The sequence below is a fragment of the Eschrichtius robustus genome, chromosome 12 (genome assembly GCF_028021215.1).
Source record: "Eschrichtius robustus isolate mEscRob2 chromosome 12, mEscRob2.pri, whole genome shotgun sequence".
NCBI lineage: Eukaryota > Metazoa > Chordata > Mammalia > Artiodactyla > Eschrichtiidae > Eschrichtius > Eschrichtius robustus.
This window is the reverse complement of record NC_090835.1, coordinates 34,031,154-34,054,447: the sequence shown is the minus strand read 5'-3', so window position 1 is coordinate 34,054,447 and position 23,294 is coordinate 34,031,154.

Sequence of the window (23,294 nt, the reverse complement as noted above, 5' to 3'; positions counted from 1 at the left end):
CTCTTTAATATTCAGTTCTTAGTTATGAAGTTCTTGACATTTTCCATTTAAACTTTGTTGGTGTGAATCTCCTTTAGGACACTGAATCAGGCTTTCTATTACTTACACCCCAGAACATAATCTTTTTTTTCTTCAGAAGTAAGAAGGGCATTATCTTGGGCTTTTTCTGAACGTCTTGTCAAAGCACAAAGCCTTTTCTTTAGGGCCAGCATTCATCAGCTGTGCCTGTCTTTTACTCTGACTGAAAAAGAAAATTGTCCAGTCTTCCAACTGGCTATTCTCTTGTTGCCTTAATTCATGGGAAGCCAAGAAGGGAAAAATTGGTAGGTTCAACAGTGTTGGACAAGGATAAACAGAATCATATCACATTAACTGTAATTTACAACATTTCAACACATCCCTGCTTCTGCCAAAGCCAGCAAGATCAGCCCCCACTGGAAAAAAAGGGAGAATGGGGTGGGGTTGGGAGGTGGAATAGGAAATTCAAATTTCTATTTTCTAAGCTGGAGTTTGAGAATTAGTGACCCATCAGCACTTTCTTGAATGTTTTGCTCATTCATGCTATAAAAATAAATATCACAAAATATTTTCTGGACTCAGCCTCGTCTGTTGCTAAAACCAAAGCCAGTGTGCTTCCAAACGCACTCATGAGGCTAGTTTCACAAGGACGGACATTGTCAGGCTGGCAGGCGGCCACTGGAGGAGTTACTGAAATTCAATTCAAAATGATGTATTCTGCATGAAAATGCCCATTTATGAGCATTCAAAAGGATGAAGAATTTCACAGGAAGATGACAGCAATGACAACTTCTATGACCGACCGGGGTTGCCTGGAGATGATTACCCTGAAATACGCACACACTCGCAGAGCTTTGCTGGAGAGTCTTCTAAAGACTGGGACTGTTTGTGTTCAGATGGAATCTCTGTATATGAAGCTATTTATTACAGGCTGAGTAAACAAATATATGCAACAGGGGGTTGGTGGAATTTGTAGCTAAAATATCCACAGCAGGGTAGACATCATGGATCCCAACCACCAGGCTCAGAATGGAGCCCAGGGCTTAGGGGACCCCCTTTTCTAACATGAGTGCTCCCCAACACGCTCAGCGAAAGAACATCTGGAAGTTATGTTCTCTCTGGAGAACCCCAGGAAACACTGATATCGTTTTCTCCAGCACATGACCTAGGAACAATTTTTCTAGCTAAAACTATGGCTGTGTAAGGATATGAGATTTAACAACTCAACCCTAAATATTATCTTCTTTTTTAAACTTTTTCTCAAACAAGATTGAAGCCATCTCTGCAAGGGCAGGGACTTGATCTTATTCATGGCTGCCTTCCCAGGACCTGAACAAGCATCCTCAGAAACATCAGGTAGTCAAAATGCATGTGCCTGGTCACTTCAGAGTTCTTCCAGCAAATTCCTTTGCTACTATTGAATCTGTTAGTGAGATAGGCAGCACCACAGATTTTAAAAGGAAATTCTGGGAGAGGGGAATGCACAGCACAGCAGTTAAGAAAAGTCTATTTAGCAGTATCATTTAATCCTCTGTGTTGGAAGAAGACCACCAATGTAGCGTTTTAGAGGTAGTCATTTCTTAGGCATTTCCTAGGTCTACCTCTAACACCAGCAATTGTTAGAAGCAAAGCTTGAGAACCATCAGCATAACCTATCCTGACATTGCTGAGAACAGATGTTTAGAATGCAAGTCAGAGTAGGGACCTGATCCTCAGCTTGACTAGCAAATTTTCAACGAATGACCACAGTATAAAGTTACTGCATGAAGTGATTCTTTATGGTTGTGCAATGCCCTGTGTCTGTGCATGGAGTTTCTGCATTCTCAAAGAAAACCAACTCCAACTAACTGGTGACAGCTCCAACCCAAATTAGTGACATTAGAATCCACAGATTATTTTGAGAAGCTTAACCTTTCATAATGTGTAAACCAACCTTCTAATTAAAATGAAAACAACCTAGTACTGCCTAGAAAGGATGAACTTAATTCGTTCATATAAATGGATGTAAAACAATTATTTTTGTTCAGTTAAACATTCATCCACTCTGCATCCATCTATACATCCATCCAACCAAGAGATACTTACTGAGTGTTTTCTGTGTTCCAGGCACTGGTTTACCTGGTTGGGATTCAGCAATAAACCAGACCAAGTGGGTGCTGACTTCGTGGAACCCATATTCCAGTGCAGAAGACAGATAAACACAATTAATGAATGAATTTATGAGTAATTTGAGGTATTGGCCAGTACTGTGAAGACATTTTATTCAGGAGAAGTGGAGAACAAGTGATAGCACAGTGGAGGTAAGATGGGGTATTAAATAGGGTGGTCATGACCGCCTCTCTGAGGAGGTGACGTGTGAGTCAAGATGAAAGGAAAGAGTGGGCTGTGTAAAGATCTGGAAGAAGAGCTTTCTAGGCAGAGGGATCAGCAGGTTCTAGGACGCCGAGGCAAGAATGAACTAGACGCTTTCCAATCATAATGAGAGGGCGGTTGTAGCTGGAGCAGTGGGCAAGGGGGAGAGTGGTAGGAAATGAGATTCAAGAGGGGGCAGGGCCAGATCACCAAGGGCCTCATAGATCATAGTAAGGATTTTATAATATATTCTAAGTATGAGAGAAAGCCTTTGAATTTTGCTTGTTTCTTAATAAGGAAATGATTTGATCTGCTTTTTTTTAATGACTCTAATTGTTGTGAGAGAGACAAAATCTGTGTGCCCTGTTGCAGGAGATGGCAGGGTCTCGAGATGGAGAAGGGAGAGGAGGGAAAAAAAGGAAAACCAGACAGATCCATTAGGAAGTTACTACAGTAATACCCTTGAAAGAAATGGCAGGGTCTTAGACCAGAGAAGTAGTAGGGGGGATGTGAGAAGCAGTCAGATTAGGACATATTTTAAAATAGAGGGAACAGAACCTCCGGGTGAAAAATATGTGAGTATGAGGAAAAGAGAGAAATGGGGGGCAACTTCTAATATTTTCAGCATGAGCACTGGGGTGCACTTACTGAGATGAAGGGATGGAAAAAGGAACAGATTTGAAGGGGGAAATCAGGAGTTCCTTTCAGGGCATATTAATTTGAAATACTCCTTACACATCCAGATAGAGATGCTGAGTAGTCAGATGGGAGTGAGACAGATACTCATAATTCTTTGCTGAGGGGTTAAATGTCAAAATTCCACGAGTGAGCACTTCGTAAACGTGGTTCTCTTACCCCTTAAACTTTGGAAAGTACTTCATATTTTTCTCTGAAGAACTGATTTCTTACTAACATGACTAATTGAACATATCTAGAATTCTACACTCCATAATTACTGAATACAGATCTTTTTTAATGTATATGGGGAACATTTACCAAAATAGACCATGTGCTAGACCAATAAGCAAACCTCAACAAATTTTAAAGGAGTCTGTTTTTCAACTCAGTGGAATCAAAGTAGAAATCAATAATAGAAAAATAACTAGAAAATGAAATGCTTGGAAATTAAACAACCCACTTCTACATAACCTATGAGTTGAAGAAGTAATTAAGTGGAAAATATAAAATATTTTGAACTGAACAAAAAATGAGATATGACATATCAAAATGTGTGGGATGCAGCTCAGGCAGTTTTGGAGGCAAATTTGTAGCTTTAAATACATATGTGAGAAGAGGAGAAAGAGTAGAAAAAATATTTAAAATTCCACTTAATAAACTATAGATTAGCAAATTAAACTTAAAGAAAGTAGAAGAAAGGAAATGATACAGGTTAGCATAGAAAGCAAAGAAATAGACAGCAGAAATAAAATGGGGAAAGGTAACAAAGCCAAAAGTTGATTCTTTGAAAAGATGAATAAATTGACAAACCCTTAGCAAAACTGATCAAGAAGAAAAGAAGAGAGAGAACATAAATTACCAATATCATGATTTTAACAGGCCGTATCACTGTAGATTATATAGACATTAAAAGAATCACAATGGAGAAAACAAAATAAATTTTTAAAAAACTAAAAATTAAAAAAAATTTTAAATAGAATCACAATGGGTTATATTCAATATCTTTATGCAATAAATTAAACAAAATAAATTTTTTAAAAATTGAAAAATTTTAAAGAGAATCACAATGGGTTATATTGAATATCTTTCAGCAATAAATTAATAAATTAAATAATGAATATCTTTATGCAATAAATTAAACTGAGATGAAATGGATAAATCCCTTGTAAAAGACAACTTATTAAAACGAACACAAGAAGAAATAAGAAATCTGTTTAAAAAATGAAATCTTTAACTAAAAACCTTCCCACAAAGAAAACTCATCTCAAATGGTTTCATAGGTGAAGTCTTCTAAACATTTAAGAAGAAATAATAGCAACTTTACATAAACTCTTTCAGAGGTTAAAGAAAGGGAAAATTTTTAAACTCATTTTATGAGGTCAGCATAACCCTGACACCAAAACACGACAAAGCCGCTATGAGAAAAGAAAACTACAGGCCAATCTCTCTCATAAACAAAAAATGTAATTATTATTTCTTTAAAAAAGCAAACTTTTCTTAAGATATTTCTTGGCTTCCCTTCTATTTTGTTCAGTTAGACTAACTTGTAAGTACATTTTATGACGCTAAGAAATATTTCAGTTTTTTAAACTGAAATCTTGCATATGAAAAGTAGGTGTCTACAGTTTACCCGATACCACCAAAGAATATATTTGTGACCCTAAAACGAAATTAATCATAATTCCTCTTTGTGGAGCAAACCCATCTTTTGGTCCATTTAAAGAAAATAATTAAAATTAAGAGAGTAAAATGACATCAGCCCAGCTCACCGAAACTCATTTGCATGACAAACATCTGCTGACATAAATGATGATGACATTGAGATCATTCCTCATTGTATTCTTGTGATGAGTTGCAGGTGAAAGCAAGCACGCAATCACTTATTGGGGCATGCTCATATCACTCAGCAACACATTATAGTGATGAAGGGCTGTGATGTTTTTAGACAACAAATAATAACACACCACCTCAAGTTATTTTTATGTAAGAAGTTATTAAATAAAAAGATTGTAGTTTAGTATTTTCTTGCTTGTAAAAGCTTTGGAATATTTTTGTGTGCCATTTTATTAATCTCAGTGCCCCTGAAATACGCTCACCTTGATTTGGCCATTTTGGAACATAGAGCACTGAGGCTAATCTGTCAGCAGTGTAACTAAATCATCAAATTGGGTTGATTTAGTTTACAGAATTGACTGACTGCTTCACAGGTGCTTACAAACCAGTTGGCTGCAATGGTTCAAAGTGAGGCACCGAGACCAGAACATGAACATCACCTGTGAGCTTGTTAGAAATGCACGTTCTCTCGTTCAGACCCATTGAATCAGAAACCAAATCAGAAACAGCAATCTGGGCTTTACCAAGCTCTCCAGGTGGCTTTGATGCCCCCTCCAGTCTGAGGACCACTGAGAGAGCCCCTAAGGATCCACGGGTTATCAATTTCATTCATTCATTCATTTATTTTTGCTCTTCTTGCAATATATATGCCATATGGTCCTCACTTGAACAACACGTTCCCCTAAGACACAAGTTTCAAGGAAACGAAGGAAAAATTATGGGGAAATAAAGGGCTACAATAATTTGAAATGTAACCATTAGAGGAGATCAGCAGTTGTCACTCTGTTTTGGCTGTGGCGTGAATAAAATTGTTTATAGACTTAGGCATAAACTCTAAACACATTGGCTTTAACTCTACTTTCTCACCCAAGAACATTTATCAGAATCACAACTTGGTGGGAGTGATGGTGCTGTCTACCATCATGATTCGCATACAGGAAGAATAAGGGGTCATTAAAAGACTGGGCTCTGGGGCCTGGGTGTAGCTGTGAGATTTTGGACAAGTCTCTTTACCTATCTGTGCCTCAATTTTCTTATCTGTAAAACGGGAACAATAATTGCTCCTATCTCATGGGGTTGTGAGGATTAAATGAAAGAAACTATATACAGAACATTCTTAGGATAGGGCATGGCACATAGTAAGTCCTAAATAAATGTTATCAATTGTTATTATTAGCATCAATACCATTAGATCAAACAAAAGTAAACCTTTTATAAATTTCATTTTATGATTGATGTATCAGACTGAGCCCTTTTGATAGCAAGTGACAGAAACTCACGGACACATTAGGCAAAAAGAGAGAAATTACTGGTCTGTGGAACCAAACTGTGGAAAAGATGGCATGAATTGGCTTTGAGAATGATAGCAACCAGGGACTCAAATGCACTCAGGACCCCCTCTCTCTCTCTCTCTCTCTCTCCCCCCACCCCCCGCATCACCTGCATTCTCTTAGCCAACAAGATGAGCTTCTTTCATTGGTCAGGGAACACAGTCACCAAGTGTTTCTAGTTTTACAGCCTCACCACTTTGTAACCAGAGAGATGATTCGCTTAAAATACTCCACGGATAGCCAAGGCCCAGCGTGCGTCGTTGCCTTTCTTGGGACCGATTTCTCTGGCCAGAGAAGGACTCCTTCCCACTCTACCCAGCACACTTGGCTGCAGCACCAATCCACCACGAGTTTTGCTGAGGATTTGTTTCCCTTTAAGGTAAGCCTTGAGCAGACTCCTTGAGCCGTCTGGTTTGAGAGAAGTAACCAACCATTTTATTCCCTCTTCCTGTTGTTGCTGTCATCCTGACCATTTCACAACCTGGTTCTTGATGAGTGTCCCATCTTTCATGGCTTTTGTTGAGTTTGACCCAGGCTGAAAACGGGACGTGTGTTTATTTTACCTGACAAAGTACCCATGGCTGAAAGGTTTGGAGCTCTCACGAACTGTACTTTCTCCCCCTCCAGATGGGGCTGTAATTATAATTTAACTGTCTGGGTCCAACTTAAGGTGAGGAAAAGATATATTAAGTTTGCACACATGTTATTCTCCTACCCTCACCCACATCCCTTCGGCTCTCCACATTTCACATGCAACCACCTCTGGGGGGAGGTGCGTGTGTATGTGTGTGTGTACAGACAGTCGTGTTACAAGTCTCATTTTGCAAAGTTTATGCAAAAAGCAAACACCTAGGTTCAGAGTTTCCTAAAGGAGTCATCTGAAGTAGGTGCTTTATGCCAAAATGTCACAAAGATTTATGTGCTTTCATTTGTGCATTAAATTGAGGACAGGTGGGAGAATGCTCAAGCCTGAGAAAAACTGATAGCTCATTTCTCCCTTAGAGGAGAGAGATGGCTGTTATGATTACTGCTGGTTCAGATACGATAGATACAGACTTTGTTTTAAAAAAAAAAAGGGGGGGGGGAGGGCTTGTGTTTGAAAAGCAATATTTCAGCAGTCAAATCATTACCACTGCAATCGTGTTTCTCACAAATGGGAACCCTGGACTGAGATCCCAAGGTGAGTCCTGCCCCCAATTCAAACAGAGCAGGCAATACCCTACCCAAACAGCCAGGAAAATGGCCCGGCCTCCATTCAAGCTTGCAGAGAAAGGGTCTCTGGAATTGAGGGAAATGGCGTCCTCGACACATTCCACTTTAATGGCTTGCAACAGGGTCGGTTACACATATGTAACCACTCATTTTTTAATTTGATTCTTGTTTCAAACACCTTTTCAGGACCCAATACATCTAAAAAATGTCATCACTTGATAGGTCGCTACTCTATGCCTGGCCTTGAAACCAGCGATTCGATGTGCTGAGTATTCACCTGGATTTAAAATAGTGTGAATTTGCGTTTCAGAATAGAAATACTATGTGGCAAACACAGGCAAGCCAGATTTTTCACAAAGAGAAATGAGAGCTGCACTTGGGAAGCCTGGTGGTCAGCCTCCCGTGGGAGGGACACTGCTTGTCCCTGGGGTGACCTGGAGGCATACTGGGTAAATCAAAATTATTCGGTACACTCAATCCCTTTGAGGTTCAAGCTGAGCTTCTGAATCAAATATTTATCAAACCATTGACTTGCTTCTGAAGCAAGAATTTTCTATTTGGAAACCAGAGCTGTGTTCACACTGAGGGGCAAAGGACATACAATTAGTCTCTGTTTTTGTATGACTTCACTCAGTTACATGGATACAAATGAAATTTGAAACCTCCTAATGATTTCTGATTTTTTTCTTGTGTAGGCAATTACTACAATTCTAGTGATCTGTCATTTTAGACGACCACTAAATATAATCACCAGATAGTAAGAAATGCTCAACAAGCAATAGGGAACGCGTTCAGATAAAATACCCTATAACTCCCAGACATTTTTGTCTCACTGTATTTAGCAGCTCAGCTTGTGATATGTATGTGTTTGTGGGGTGATAACTAAGACTGTTAAAGGGAAGTAGATAAAGGAAGACATTTGGAGATATATGGTGTTAATAGTTCAATAAGATAAATGCTTGTCTTTTAAAGCTGAATTCCAGAAGAAATTACAATGAAGGAACTGACATGACATTTTTTTCTATGCCAGAAAAACATACTATCTTGCACCTAGATTGAAGACTGGTGTATGATATGCTGAACAATATTGGGATGACACTGTTTAATTTCTAAAATATGCACATTTTTTTCTTGTATCACTTTTTAGCAAAAAATGTGGGACTCTGGGGAGTTTTGGGGTTTTTAAAATTTTTGTTGAAATATAGTTGATTTACAATGTGTTAGTTTCAGGTATACAGCAAAGTGATTCAGCTATACATATATATATATGTAAGATTATATATATTCTTTTTTTACATTCTCTTCCATTATAGGTTATTGTAAGATATTGAGTATGGTTCCCTGTGCTACACAGAAGGTCCTTGTTGGTTATCTATTTTGTCAATATATATAATAGTGTGTATATTTTAATCCCCAACTCCTAATTTATCCCTTTCCCCCCCCCCCCACCCTTTGGTAACCATAAGTTTGTTTTCTATGTCTGTGAGTCTATTTCTGTTTTGTAAATAAGTTCATTTGTATCCTTCCTTTAGATTCCAAATATAAGTGATATCCCATGATATTTGTCTTTCTCTGTCTGGCTTATTTCACTTAGTATGATCATCTCTAGGTCCATCCACGTTCCTGCAAATGGCATTACTTCATTCTTTTCTATGGCTGAGTAGTATTCCATTGTATATATGTACCACATCTTCTTTATCCATTCATCTGTCGATGGACATTTAGGTTGTTTCCATGTTTTGGCTATTGTGAATAGTGCTGCTATGAACATTGGGGTGCATGTATCTTTTCAAATTATGGTTTTCTCCGGATATATGCCCAGGAGTGGGATTGCTGGATCATTTGGTAATTCTATTTTTACTTTTTTAAGGAACCTCCATACTGTTCTCCCTAGTGGCTGTACCAATTTACATTCCCACCAACAGTGTAGGAGGCTTCCTTTTTCTCCACACCCTCTCCAGCATTTATTGTTTGTAGACTTTTTGACGTTGGCCATTCTGACAGGTGTGAGGTGACACTTCATTGCAGTTTTGATTTGCATTTCTCTAATATTTAGCAACACTTAGCATCTTTTATGTGCCTTTTGGCCATCTGTATGTCTTCTTTGGAGAAATGTCTTTTTAGATCTTCTTCCCATTTTTTGATTGGGTTGTTTGTTTTTTTGCTATTGAGCTGAATGAGCTGTTTGTATATTTTGGAGATTAATCCTTTGGCAGTAGCTTAGTTTGCAAATATTTTCTCCCATTCTGAGGGTTGTCTTTTCATCTTGTTTATGGTTTCCTTTGCTGTGCAAAAGCTTTTAAGTTTAATTAGGTCCCATTTGTTTATTTTTGTTTTTATTTTCATTGCTCTAGGAGGTGGATCCAACAAGATATTGCTGCAATTTATGTCAGAGAGTGTTCTGCCTATGGTTTCCTCTAAGAGTTTTATAGTATCCGGCGTTACATTTAGGACTTTAATGCATTTTGAGTTTATCTTTGTGTATGGTGTTAAAGAATGTTCTACTTTCATTCTTTTATATGTAGCTGTCCAGTTTTCCCAGTGCCACATATTGAATAGACTTTTCTCCATTGTATATTCTTGCCTCCTTTGTCATAGATTAATTGACCATATGTGTGTGGGTTTATTTCTGGGCTTTCTATCCTGTTCCATTGATCTATATTTCTGTTTTTGTGCCAGTACCATACTGTTTTGATTATTGTAACTTTGTAGTGTAGTCTGAAGTCAGGGAGCCTGATTGCTCCAGCTCCATTTTTCTTTCTCAAGATTGCTTTGGCTATTCAGTGTCTTTTGTGTTTCCATGCAAAATTTAAAATTTCACTGCTTGTTGAAAATATTCCAAGGTATTTTATAATTTAAGAATAAAGAAACAAATTCTAGTCTCTATGATTTAAAAAGCATGCCTTGAAAGAGAGCCCTACCTTAAATTTGCAGTTTTTCATAACAATGGATCTTAACCATTTTTGAGATACACAACCCAAGCATACAAATAAGTTGCTTACAATGTCAGTGAATCCACAGACTGTCTAATGCCCATTCCAGGTGCTGTACAGGGCTATGGAGTCAGATTACCATCCCCAGCTCTGTGCTTGGCACTTTCATCGACTGTCTCTCACTTGATCCAAATAACAGTCCTCAGAGAGTCCTATCCCTCTGTCCAGGTCATGCTCACCTCAAGCCAGGGTCTCTGGCCGGGCCTGAGAACCCAGATCTGACCACTGCCAACTCATACAGAGGATCTTACTTTCTTTACTTCCTCCACCCTGATCTGGGTCTCTAGAAACAACTTCCCAGGTAGGATCATAGTTAAGGTTACACTATGTCTTCCTTGGTAGGCTGATCGGGCAGAGTGTGAAATACATTTTTCCAGGAAAAATGGCCAGGGTTGTTTGGGTTCCCAGTCTATATCCCCACAAAGTCTGGTGGGTGGAGAGTGCTAGCACTTAACCTCCATGCATCACAAGGTCTCCATGAGAAAATTCACTGTGGCTTCTTTGGAGTGACTTTCTCCTTGTCACAACAATACCAGAAACATGCTGTCCCAAACCTCTGGCACAAATGACTCCCCTATTTCCCAGTCATTGGCAATGAACCCCACCATGATTTAAAATAATAAAAACAAGAGCTAATTGTCAGCACTGGCTTTGTACCAGGTACTTCATACATAGTAATTTATTTAATCCGTATAACAATCCTATTAGGTAGGTACTATAATTCTACACTTTTCATCATTGAGGAACCTGGGACACAGAGAAGTTTTTTTTTAGTTTGCTTGTGATCACAGCCAGTAAAGGTTGGAACCAGGACTCAAATCCCAGCTCTGAGTCCAAGCTCTTACCACTTGACTCCACTTAGCAATGAAAAAAGAAATGCACACACTTACAAACAAAAAAATGTACATATGTTGGGCGTCTTGACCAATATTTTAAATTTCTTTTACTGATGTAAATATGCAATCAAGATGGTTGGGAATACCCCATTCAGTTGATGGGATGTGGAGAAGGCAGCTATAAGGTGTAGAAGTGAGGCAAGCTGTGAACTCAGCCCTGAAGGAAAACCACAGAAGGTCAACTTCTCCTCTTTGTCCACCACCAACATGGCAAGGTATTGTGGAGTCACAGAAGGAGGAAGGTCTGGGTAGAAGTGAAGGTGTAGTTCCAGGGGGTAAGGAATAAGAAGACAAAAGGGAAACACCATGTGATTCCACTCAGCTGAAGCCAGTGTCCAGAATGGCTCACAACCAATGGGGGACATAAGTTGGAGATTGTTCCTTTGTACATACTCATGACCTCTTGTTATTCTACCTGCATGCCTGTGTGTGACCATGTACAGTAAAGCTTACATCAGGGGGGCTTAGTTCTAAAGTCACAAGGCAAAACTTGACAAGACTTGACCTTTCCCTGTACATCCCTGAAACTGTCTGTGAAGTATACATAGACGTACCTCTGTCAGTGAGGGAAATGCAGCCAATCTGTCCACCAGCAAGGAAAGAAATGTCCGTTCCTTCAGTGGAGCACCCCAGCAGGTAGTTTGAGTTGAAGGGCCATGTTATTCAAACGATACAGATTTTTAAATAGCAGAATTGCCCTATTTTTAAATAGGCGGATGCCTGTGCTAGGAGATACACTAGGGAACCAGGACAGAAAAAGGAAACACCAGATTCCTATTTCCCAACTCATGACCATCCTAGGCATAACCCAGTTGAAGGAAATGATGCCCAGAATTGATCTGGGTGATCATGGTTCCATTTGACTAAGTTGAGCATGTACAAGGGGGATCCCACTGATATTCTCATAGGCAAGGCTGGTGCTTAGTCATTACACATTGGTGTTCTGGACTGGCCAGTGAAAGTTCTAATTGGTCAGTGCCCAAAGTGCCTTGCTGTACCAGTTTAGAGTTTTGACTGTCACTCTCTCTGAATGCACATGTGAACCTGTGCGTGCACACATGCCTTCCCATGCTTATCTCTCCATCACAGCAGCATCGGTATTATGTCTGGACTCCTTAGCTTTAAGGGTGTGTTTTATTTATCTTCCAAAGCCTGGCTCAAATGCTACCTCCTCTGGGCAGCCTTCCTTGCTTCTCTACAACTGGGCAGGATCTCTCCTTCCTTTTATTTCTTTTGCCATTTCTTCCACTCTGCCTTTTAGTACAGTGATTGGAGGTCTGACGTCCCGTTTAGGACATGAGCTCATGGATCCTTAGTGACCCCCTTTTCAAGAACATTAGAAGATTGCCTTTTACAAAGTCAGTGTTCAGCAAATCTTTCATAGAAAATAAAATAACAAGTGAATGAATGAGTGATTTCATTTATGTGATTGAACCAGAGATCCATGAGAAAAAATAAATAAGTGTGAAAACACTAGTTATATTAGCATGAAATACATTACCTTTTGTGGGTTTAATGTGACCAAACCATTGTTGTCTGTGTCCCCCAGTCTCTCCTTTCGATCTCCTAATTCCAGCTGCCACTATGACAAAGGTAGAATAGAAAACCACTGAATGACAAAGGAATTATGAAACTTGGAATTTGGAATCTATCCTGGTAGAGGTGGGAGGTGTTGAGTCAAGACAACTTCTACCTATTAGTTTTTCTCTTAATAGAAAAAACTGTACAGAAAGCCTCTCTCTCTCTCTCTCTCTCTCTCTCTCTCTCTCTCTCTCTCTCTCTCTCTCTCACACACACACACACACACTCTCACTCTCACTCTCTCTTTGCCTGCTTACTCACCATCTGTTTTCTCCCTAATTTACAAATTACCCTAATGTCCTACCAGGACATAACTTCACCCCATGGCCCCATCATGGTACCTAGAAGTGAGTGAAATTCCAGTACCACCTTCCTCCGTGGAAGTCAAAGTCTGCAAGAGCCAGCCCCACCTTTCACAGATCCAGCATAGACAGGGCAGGTCTGTCTCCTGCGACCTTGAACCTTGGTCTCAGAACTCGAGGGCAAGAGGTCAAGACCCAGGCTAGCAACCCTGTTTGAGCAGGCTGACCTGGCTGTGGCTTTGCTTCCCTTCCTGCTCGCATCTCCCTGGCCCTCCCACCAGGCCTTGGTGCCTGCCCACCTTTACAGCTTCTCAGTCTTCTCTCTGTGAGTCCCCAGGAGCCTCCAAATAAATTCCCCAAGGTTTCAATTAGCCAAAACCAGTTTACATTGCTAGCAACCAATACTTCTAACCAAGAGGCTTCAGGAAGAAATGTTCTGTACATGCTCGGATTCCACATGCACTGAGATAGTTTCGACCACTGCAGACAGAGCATGGAGCTGATAACTAGTCTTGTCAGGGGCAGAAAACATGATGGGTTGTGCCTTTTAGGAAAACTTGCCCTCCTGCCAGCCTGAATCTAGTTGCCCCTCAACATCACCTGCCTGTTTTGTGGGATGTCTCCTTGCAAACAGTTTAAAAAGATGACTCAAGTGAAAATATCCCCCTGTGCACCAACCCCCCCAACACACACACACAGCAGTTACTTCTGCTGTTGTATCAAAAATGAAAGTTTTTTGGGTCATCCTGTCATGGACCAATCCATTCACCAAAGATAATGAGTTTGTTTTCTTAATGAACTCACTCTCTCACTAGATCCCCTTGGGAAAGCCCCATTACTATTACTTAACTACCTTTAGGGGGATATTGAAAATGACTCCCTTCAATTGGATCTAACTGGTTAAAGTAGCCAAATCAAAGCTTCAGAGTTCCAACCCAAATATTTCTTTTTTAGTTCTTATACACATAATTACATATGATTTACAGTGACGCACAAAATTTCCGGAAATAAAAGCAGGAATCTTTGCTCAAAATTTTATCCAATCCAGAAAAAATATACCCAGGCAACAGAAGACAGATGTCACGATCATGGGACATGTGAGGCTGGAAAATGTTTGCTGAATGCATCTTCACTACCCCCTGAAATCCCATAAAGGCAGGAAAGCAAGATCTTGGCAGTACCCAGGGGAAAACTGAAGTTCTCAGAAGCTCTGAAACCTTTTGTGTTGCTCTGAAAACTTCCCTCCAAGTGATCCAGTGATTAGGAACATTTCCCTACAGCATGAAGCTACCTGTGGAAGAGCAAGCTCAGAGGGAGGGGTGTGTGTGAGGGTGGCAGGGAGAGGACCAAACCATGTGGGGTCTTAGAGAAGCGCTCATGGTAAACAACGCAGTGGAAAACATACTACAGCTATGCAGTGAAACTCCAGTGGCCACATCAATGTCCAGATGCCGGGGGATTTGCAGCTCAGGCCCTGGCCTCTAGGGAAGGTGGGAAGGTATCATGTTGACTCATGAGGGAAGGTTAAGCAACCAACTATTAAACTGCTTATCTGAGCTGAACTTGTGAACTACAAAGGTTTCCCTATCCTGGGTAATAATTAGCTGTGCACAATTATCAGCTCTAAATAATAGCCCTTGTTGAAAGGAAACTGGGCCAAAACACCGATTGGGGTTTTGCAAGGATTTATCGGTGAAATCAACTACATGTAGTTGACCCTGGGCCTCCTCTTCCCCATCATCCCCCTCTCAAAAAGTAAAGGAGATGTCCCTCCAACCACAGACAGACAGACTGGCTTCTTTGGGTCATGTGCGACCCCCGCTCTAGAAGGAGATGTTCATACCCCATCTCCCAATCTACATAGACAGATGAGAGGTCTCTGCCTTTGATGTAGGGCCTGTTCTTGGGTCCTTGCATGTCTCTTCAGTCACTTCACACCTCTCTTCCTCTCACGCCTGTGGTACGCCTCTTGCTCAGCCTTTAGTCACTCTCTAGACCTTTTTCCCTTTCCCACCTCAGCATCTTTGTGTTTGCTGTTCCTCTGCCTGGAATGTTCTCTCTCATGACCAGCTTCACTCTTAGCGCTCCAATTTAAATGGCAACCTCCACAGAGAAGACCTCCCTGGAGACTGCCTTGAGTAGTGCCCACCTTGCTATCTTCTAGAGTAGGGTCAGCAAATCATGGCCTGAGGGTCAAATCTGGTGGGCCACCTGCTTTTGTAAACAAAGTTTTATTGGAACACAGCCATGCCTATTATACATAGTCTGGGGTTGCTTTCACCCGACAGTGGCAGAGCTGAGTGGTCGTGACAGAGACCATATGACCTCCAAAGTCAAAAATATTTACTACCTGGCCCTTTACAGGAGAAGTTTGCTGCCCCCTATTCCATAGATTGAATACATTCTATAATTATTTTCTCTACTACTCACTTATTATTATTTTCACTCAAAGCTGTAAGTCCAGATACTCAGGATCTTGTCTGTTTTATCCCCAGCACCCAGCACATTGCCTGGCACAAAGATGATGTACAACGCTCAAACTAAGCAGGGATTACTACTCCTGTTTTCAAGATGGAAATGTTGAGGGTGAAAGTGAGGAAATGTATCTTGCACTGGAGTGGTTTCACTGGAAGTGGCTAGTGTCCTTTTACTTTAGTTTTCTTTATGGCCCTTTTCTATATTGGTTGGTTTAGAGTCTGTTCCCCCAACTAGAACATGAGCCCCAAGAGGCCAGTTGCCATTTTTTCCTATCTTGATTACCATGGTGTCAACAGCACCCTGAGCAATGCCTGGCACTTAATGAGAGTTCAAGAAAATGTGTTGAGTGCCTGAGTGAATGGATACCCTGGGCCTTAGAAGGAGGTGTTTCTGACTCTGCTCCAGAGCTGGAGGAACAGTGATGTGCATTCTGAACATGGCTACGGTCATAAGGAACCAACATGCGTATTATTTCTCAAAACCATATGGCCACATTCCAATTATTCTCGTCAGTGGAGGGCTGCCCTTGCTCTGGAAATCCTGAATGCAGATGGTTCAGACCCCCGTTCTGCTTGGATGAAAATCACCTCCTCTTATGTAGCTGTGACCAGTGAACTTTCCCAGTGTGGGTGGGTTTCATTTTTACTAAATCAGTCAATTTTCCCTTTTTTTTTTTTTTTTTTTTAATAATGAAACTCTCTAGGAGTTAAGCCAGCATTTTGTTTGTTTGTTTGTTTTTGTTTTTGTTTATTTTTGGCTGTGCTGGGTCTTCGTTTCTGTGCGAGGGCTTTCTCTAGTTGCGGCAAGCGGGGCCACTCTTCATCGCGGTGCGCGGGCCTTTCACCATCGCGGCCTCTCTTGTTGCGGGGCACAGGCTCCAGACGCGCAGGCTCAGTAGTTGTGGCTCACGGGCCCAGTTGCTCCGCGGCATATGGGATCCTCCCAGACCAGGGCGCAAACCCGCGTCCCCTGCATTGGCAGGCAGACTCTCAACCACTGCGCCACCAGGGAAGCCCTAATTTTCCCTTTTAAAGGAGAGGGGAGGAAGTAGGCATGGTAAGGGGAAAATTATGCACATTGTGAATCTCAGACCCAGGCTTGAACCTACCACTTATTGCTTATATAACCTGGGAATAAATCCAGTAATTTCCCCAAGCCTAAGTGTGCCCATTCATTAAAAAGCGACACAAATATCAACCTTCCTGGATTGTTTTGAGACTACCATGAGATAATGTGTGCCAAAATGTGTAGAGTATGATACACTGTAGGTCCATAAGGAGCTGTTTATATCATCATTAGCATCATCAATAATAATAACTTCAGAACAGAGTTGGTGTTCAAATAACTAGCAGGACATAGTACTAGTATAGAATAGTAGTTAAGAGTGTGAACTTTGGAGCTAAACTACCAAAGCACAAATCCCAGTTCTGCCATTTACTAGCTATCTGACCTTATGTAAGTTGTTATTGTTACTATTATTGTCAATAGTTTTACTCCTCAAAGATCCCTCCAGCCCCTGAGAGCTTTCTCTGCAAATTCCACGCATAACCTCATAGCTGAAATGGGGATGCTACTGGGAATGAAATATGGGTCAGACTCTGATTAAATATCTCAGGACCTTTTCTCTAAACCATCCTCAACCTGGAGTTGGTTCTCTATCACTTTCTGCACAGCTGTTTTTTTCAATGATTGTTAGGAATATGACCAAAACACATGAAAAGAACTTAAGTACAGAATGAGCTTGAAGCATCAGCAGTTGGTCTGTGAGAAGCATAGAGAAGGTAGTCAAAGGATAGAAACCTTTTTTAAAGTGGCAGTGCCCCCACCAATCAATGACACAGACCCCACTCCCTCCCCAAGATTAAACCAGAAGTTAGAACCTGGCTGACCCTTAACTTGAAAAGGGAGCACGAGGGGGCATGCTTACACGGCTCTTCTTTGAACGGCTTCTTTCTTTCTATCCTTAAAGTCAAGGCCAGTGACTAGATTCTCTTAAGGAACAAAATCCAACGTTGAGACTCTTATCCAAGTTTTGACTCAGCCAGAGATATACCTTCCATATTGGGTACTCACCTGTCTTTAATGAACCTCACCACTATAACCTTGGCCATAGTGAGCTGACCTTATGAATTTTTCTCCATTCTCTTGGGATCCACTTAAATCTTTTCAGCTTGAGTGACACTCTGGGCAAGTTTTCATGAATGGGATAGACGGGAAATGTGCCTGAATCACATGCCTAATCAGAGTACGTATTTTTCTCATTTATGCTGCCATAAGCCTTGTTTATTAATATATTTCATCAGTATGAGGATTATTATTAGATATTACTGTTTCTAAACTTTATCCTAAGGATAAGGCAAGCAGGAATTTGCTTCCAAAGCAACTTACTGTTTCTACCTTTTAATAATTGAAGGTTTTAGTATGGTGATTTATTCTTAAGCCTCTTGATAATCCTGGCAACTCTAGGTGTCAGAAAATGGAAGACAACCCTCCTGCATTTTGCCATGTATCCAAGTCGTAGCATTAATGGAGTCTAGCTAAACTAAAGACCATTTCAAAACAGGAGAATAAGACGTGGGCAAACCAAGGATCCCACATAAATCCTTCTGTGGAACCAGGAAATGAGCATCTAGTTGAAAAATGTGCCTGTTTTTCTCTCTCCACACCCCTTCCTACCATCTCAATGTTGCTTTAAGATTTAGCCCTAAATAACTGAAGCATGGGATAGAGCCACAAAATATAGGCAGTGAAAAATCTTTACTGGAGTGCCCGAATCAAGCTAATCCCTTTAATGCTGACGATGGCACCATTTTTGTCACCAACCCCTGACAGCCTGACAGAGATGGGGAGAGAGTGGTAATTTCAAGAGCAAATAAAGACCCCTCTTGGGTGTAAAAAAAAAAAAAAAAAAAAAAAATCAGCAGCACCAGGCACTTCTGAAGCCCCAACCCCAGGCAGGCTGGGAGAGACAGTGTACATTTTTTAGATGGGGTACTGCTCTCATAGGCAGTCAGAGCATAGCTGTCTGTTGCCAGAAACCATTCATCAGACTCTGCAGAAAAGGCTGTCAGCTCAGCCTACAGGCCTCAAGCCAGCCTGTCAGGATCCAGGCTAACAGCCAGAGTGTCAGGGGCTGCGGCTGGTAGCCAACCAGAACTTTGATGTCGAAGGGTTGGCCAGCTCGCATGTGAGGGTGGCCGATGGGCTCTGAAACCGTATACTCGGCTCAGAGGTCACGAGCTCTGAAAGTGAGCTGGCCGTTAGAGTATCTCTAATAGAGATGGTAGTAGGCATTTTATATTGTTAAAAAAAAAATTGTTCAAATTATTTCAGTATTTGTTTTGATTTAAATTTCCATTACACATGCTTTTCATTATGCAACTCAATTAGTATATAAAAGATTTTTTCTGTTTAAAATGTTTAAATGAACATAATTGTTCAATTTGGAAAGATTACAATGCTTTTATTTAATTAACACTGCAATAAATACATTGCTCTGTAATGAACCCCATACTTTTAGGCCATTAACCAGTCAATAAATTTGCAATATGGAAGGTTCTTTACGGAGAAGAAGATAAATAAAGCTATTTAAATGAATGTACTACAGCTATGATGCTAAGCAGCAAATTATAGCTTTTTGCTTCTCATCCACTGGAGTTGTACCTTGATTACAAACATATGCGTATGTAATAAACGGCATACATTTCAATTACTATTTTGAACATGAGGTACACTGGATGTTAAAGAAAAATTCTGCACCATTGGTGCCGGCTGTACCCCACGGCATCTTCTCAATGAGAAGCTCTTTCGGAATTCATCCAAAGGCTCATCTGTCGTTTGCCTTATCAATCCAGGCCTGGGACTTCCAGAACAAAAATAATCTACATCCAGCAGGCAGCCTCTCAGAACCAGGTGCTTCTACCGTTGATCATAAAATTAAAGTCACTCCTCTCACGCAACGCTCCCTGACACACAGAACCCTTCCAATGGCGATAGGTCCCGACAGGTCTCAAAGCAGCTGAGGGCATGTCTGCCAAGGCAAAGAGTTTCTGGGCCCTGCCCTCCCTTGCCTTCTCCCCATCTTATACATCAATTACAGTAAAAAGAACAAACTTTCCACGTGTATCACCCTCTGCCCTCATCTAAATACCTTCAGCTCCTTCTAACGGGAAGTCCTGCAAGGTTGGCCTACACAGCAGGTGCCGATTAGCCCAGATTTCAGACAAAGCCTCTTAGGCTTTGAGAGGTTACGTGTTGGCATAAAGTCCCAGGGCCAAGATGAGAATTTAATTTTGTCTCTTATAGAATGCTCCTTATTAGTATTGGTAGGTATATTATTGATCATATCAATAGCAAAAATAGCATATTAACATTGAAAATAAGGACTGCTATTGAGTGATTATCATGTAGCAGGGATTATTATGCTGCACTGTATAGATGAGGAACCTGAAGCTTAGAAGTGTGGGGATCCTGGCCCAAGTTCACAGGAGCAAAATGGTAAAGTCAAGCCCCAGCTATCCAGCTCCTGCAAAGTTTCTCCCTTCAAGTGGTACCTGGGAAGATTTCCCAAAATCCATCCTTTGGCTTACTTAGTGTCCTTGCCTTTGCTCTCTTTTATATTCTATTCCCGTGGTTTGGGCCTCTCACAGGGATGTCCTAGAATGATCACAATTGGGAACTCTTCTTTAACCGTCTTCTCCCCACACATCAGGAAAGACGGCGGCCCTCAAACTGTGCAATGGGAACCTCCCTTGTATTCAACTGGCCCCATGTGGCTCACAAGACCAAGAGCTTTCAGGAACAGAAGCCAAAGTCCATGTCTGTGGGGAGCAGACAGGCCTGTCTTATGCCCCATCTCTGCTACTTCCTAGCTATGTGACTTTGACCACATTACTTATCCTCTCTGTGTCTCATTTTCCTCAAATATAAAATATGAAGCATAATTCCTATCTTCATACGGTTATCATGAGCTACAAATTAGGTAATGAAATTTATCTAAATTGGGTTAGTACGTAGCATGTAGTAAGTGCATAGTACCTAGCATATAATAAATGCTTAGTAAAGGACTCCAGGCTCCACATTACAGGTTTAGAGAAAATCTAAACAATCCAACTGATAATTCAGCAAATATTTATTGAGCACCTATTATTTCTGGATACTTCTCCAGGCATTTGGGATAGACAGATGAAGTTTCTGCTCTGGCACTTACTTTGTGTGTAGGGGGGAGTAGGGGGATTGAGGAGGGAGATAAAATAAACCAGTAGACAAAAATATATATAATATTTCAAGTTGTGACAAAAATAAGAAGAGATGAAAGAATTGAGTGATGATGGTGAAGTGAGGGCTATTCAAAGAAATGACATTTAAATAAAGGCCTGAATGAAGATTCAGATGATGGGGCACGTACCATGGTGCCTGAGACACTGCAGGAAGTCATCAAACACGCACTGGAGATTACCAGTGGTCCTGTCTGGAGCCAGATTTGTTCCTTTCAGCATACAAACATTTAGGAGGACCTGCTGTGTGATAGGCACTAGGGGAGACGGAGAAATTGCCTTTGGGTTCCAATCAGCTTGAAGTCATGATGATGCTGCTGATAAAAGATTGGCATGGTGGCTTTTAAAAAAAAATTTTATTGATGTATAGCTGATTTACAATATTGTGTTAATTTCCACTGTACAACAAAGTGATTCAGTTATATATATTCTTTTCCATTATGGTTTATCATAGGATATTGAATATAATTCCCTGTGCTATACAGTAAGGCCTTGTTGTTTATCCATTCTACATATAATAGTTTGCATCTGCTAATCCCAAACTCCCAATCCATCCCTCCCACCCCCTCCCCCTGGCAACAACAAGTCTGTTCTCTGTATCTGTGAGTCTGTTTCTCTTTCATAGATAGGTTCATTTGTGTTGTATTTTAGACTCCACATATAAGTGATATCATATGATATTTGTCTTTCTCTTTCTGACTTACTTCACTTAGTATGATAATCTCTAGTTGCATCCATGTTGCTGTAAATGGCATTATTTCATTCTTTTTTATGGCTGAGTAGTATTCCATTGTATATATGTACCACATCTTCTTTATGCATTCATCTGTCAGTGGACATTTGGGTTATTTCCTTGTCTTGGCTGTTGTGAGTAGTGCTGCTGTGAACATAGAGGTGCATGTATCTTTTTGAATTCTAGTTTTGTCTGGGCATATGCCCAGGAGTGGGATTGCTGGATCATATGGCAACTCTGTTTTTAGTTTTGTGAGGAACCTCCATACTATTTTCCATAATGCCTGCACCAATTTACATTTGGTGGCCTTTTCTAAGCTCCCGAACATTCCAGGACCCATATTTCTCTTCTGAGAAGATAAGTGTGGAGTAAGAGAGGGAAAAGGAAGTCAGGCTTGGAGCCAGGTGGCAGATGTGGCAAAAGGACCACTGGCCAGGGGTGGAATCTATGTTTGGTCATTCAATGAGAGGCAATATTCCTTATGGAGAGTGCACGGTCAGGAGTTGAAGAAATCTGGGTTCAAGTCCCCCTTATGCAACTTACAGTGATGTGAACTTTTTTTTTTTGCTGAGTCTCTATTTCCCCATATGTGAAATGGGAATAATAGTCTCTACCACACAACGAATTATTGCAATGATTAAAAATGACATGTATAACATAAACAAAGTTAAACACGACCTCTCTTACCAGTTATTTATCTTAGGCAGTGACTATATGTTGATCACTATAGTATGTTTTCAACATACCCACACATTTGAAAAGTTCCCTAAATAAAATATTGGAAATAATATTACGAAAAATGATATATGCAAAATACCTAGGATGGAGGAGACTTTTGACAGATTATAGTTATTTTAATTTTTTCACTTAGAAATAAATTCTCAGTTTCCACAGGACACCAGGCTCTGCCTAGGAATTAAGATGAAAAGGTACCTTTCTTGTCCTTGATGAGTTCAATCTTCTATACACTTAACCATCATCGTTTATCTCTTTAGATTTTTCCTGGACCTGATTCCCTATTTTTGCTTTTATTTTATAATTAGTTCCTTGTATGTGTTTATGTATTAAGCCACAAATAATTTGAAGAATCAGCCAGGATACAACTGGATGGTTGGGTGGACAGATCGAGGGATGGACTGGTCATTCAAGGGAAATCTAAAACTCTGCTCAAAAACCTAAGTCACTGGTCCATTAAAAGCAAAGTGGGATAGTTCAGCATTTCAGGGCCTGGGCTAGGCTTCTCTTTCTTGAAAGCTGCACCAATGGCTATCACTTCAGTCTGCCCAGTGCCTCTTCCTCTGGGAACAGAACCTACCTCCTTGCCAACAGAGGTGGGGTCACAACCCAGGCTGAACCGATCATATTGCACCATCATTCCAACTGTAATGACTGGTTTTTCAGTTGACACATGACCCAAGTCAGGCTAGAGATATTTCCCAGGATTTTCTCCCTGTTCATAGAGCTGTTAGGATGCTTTGTTAACACAGGAAAATAAGCACCATATCTTTCCATCCCTCCTTCCTCTAAATTGTCTGAAGGAGGAAGTCAACATGCAGAGTGAAGAAAAAAGATCAGACAGTTCTAGGTCATCTGAATCCTTGGCTCCAATAG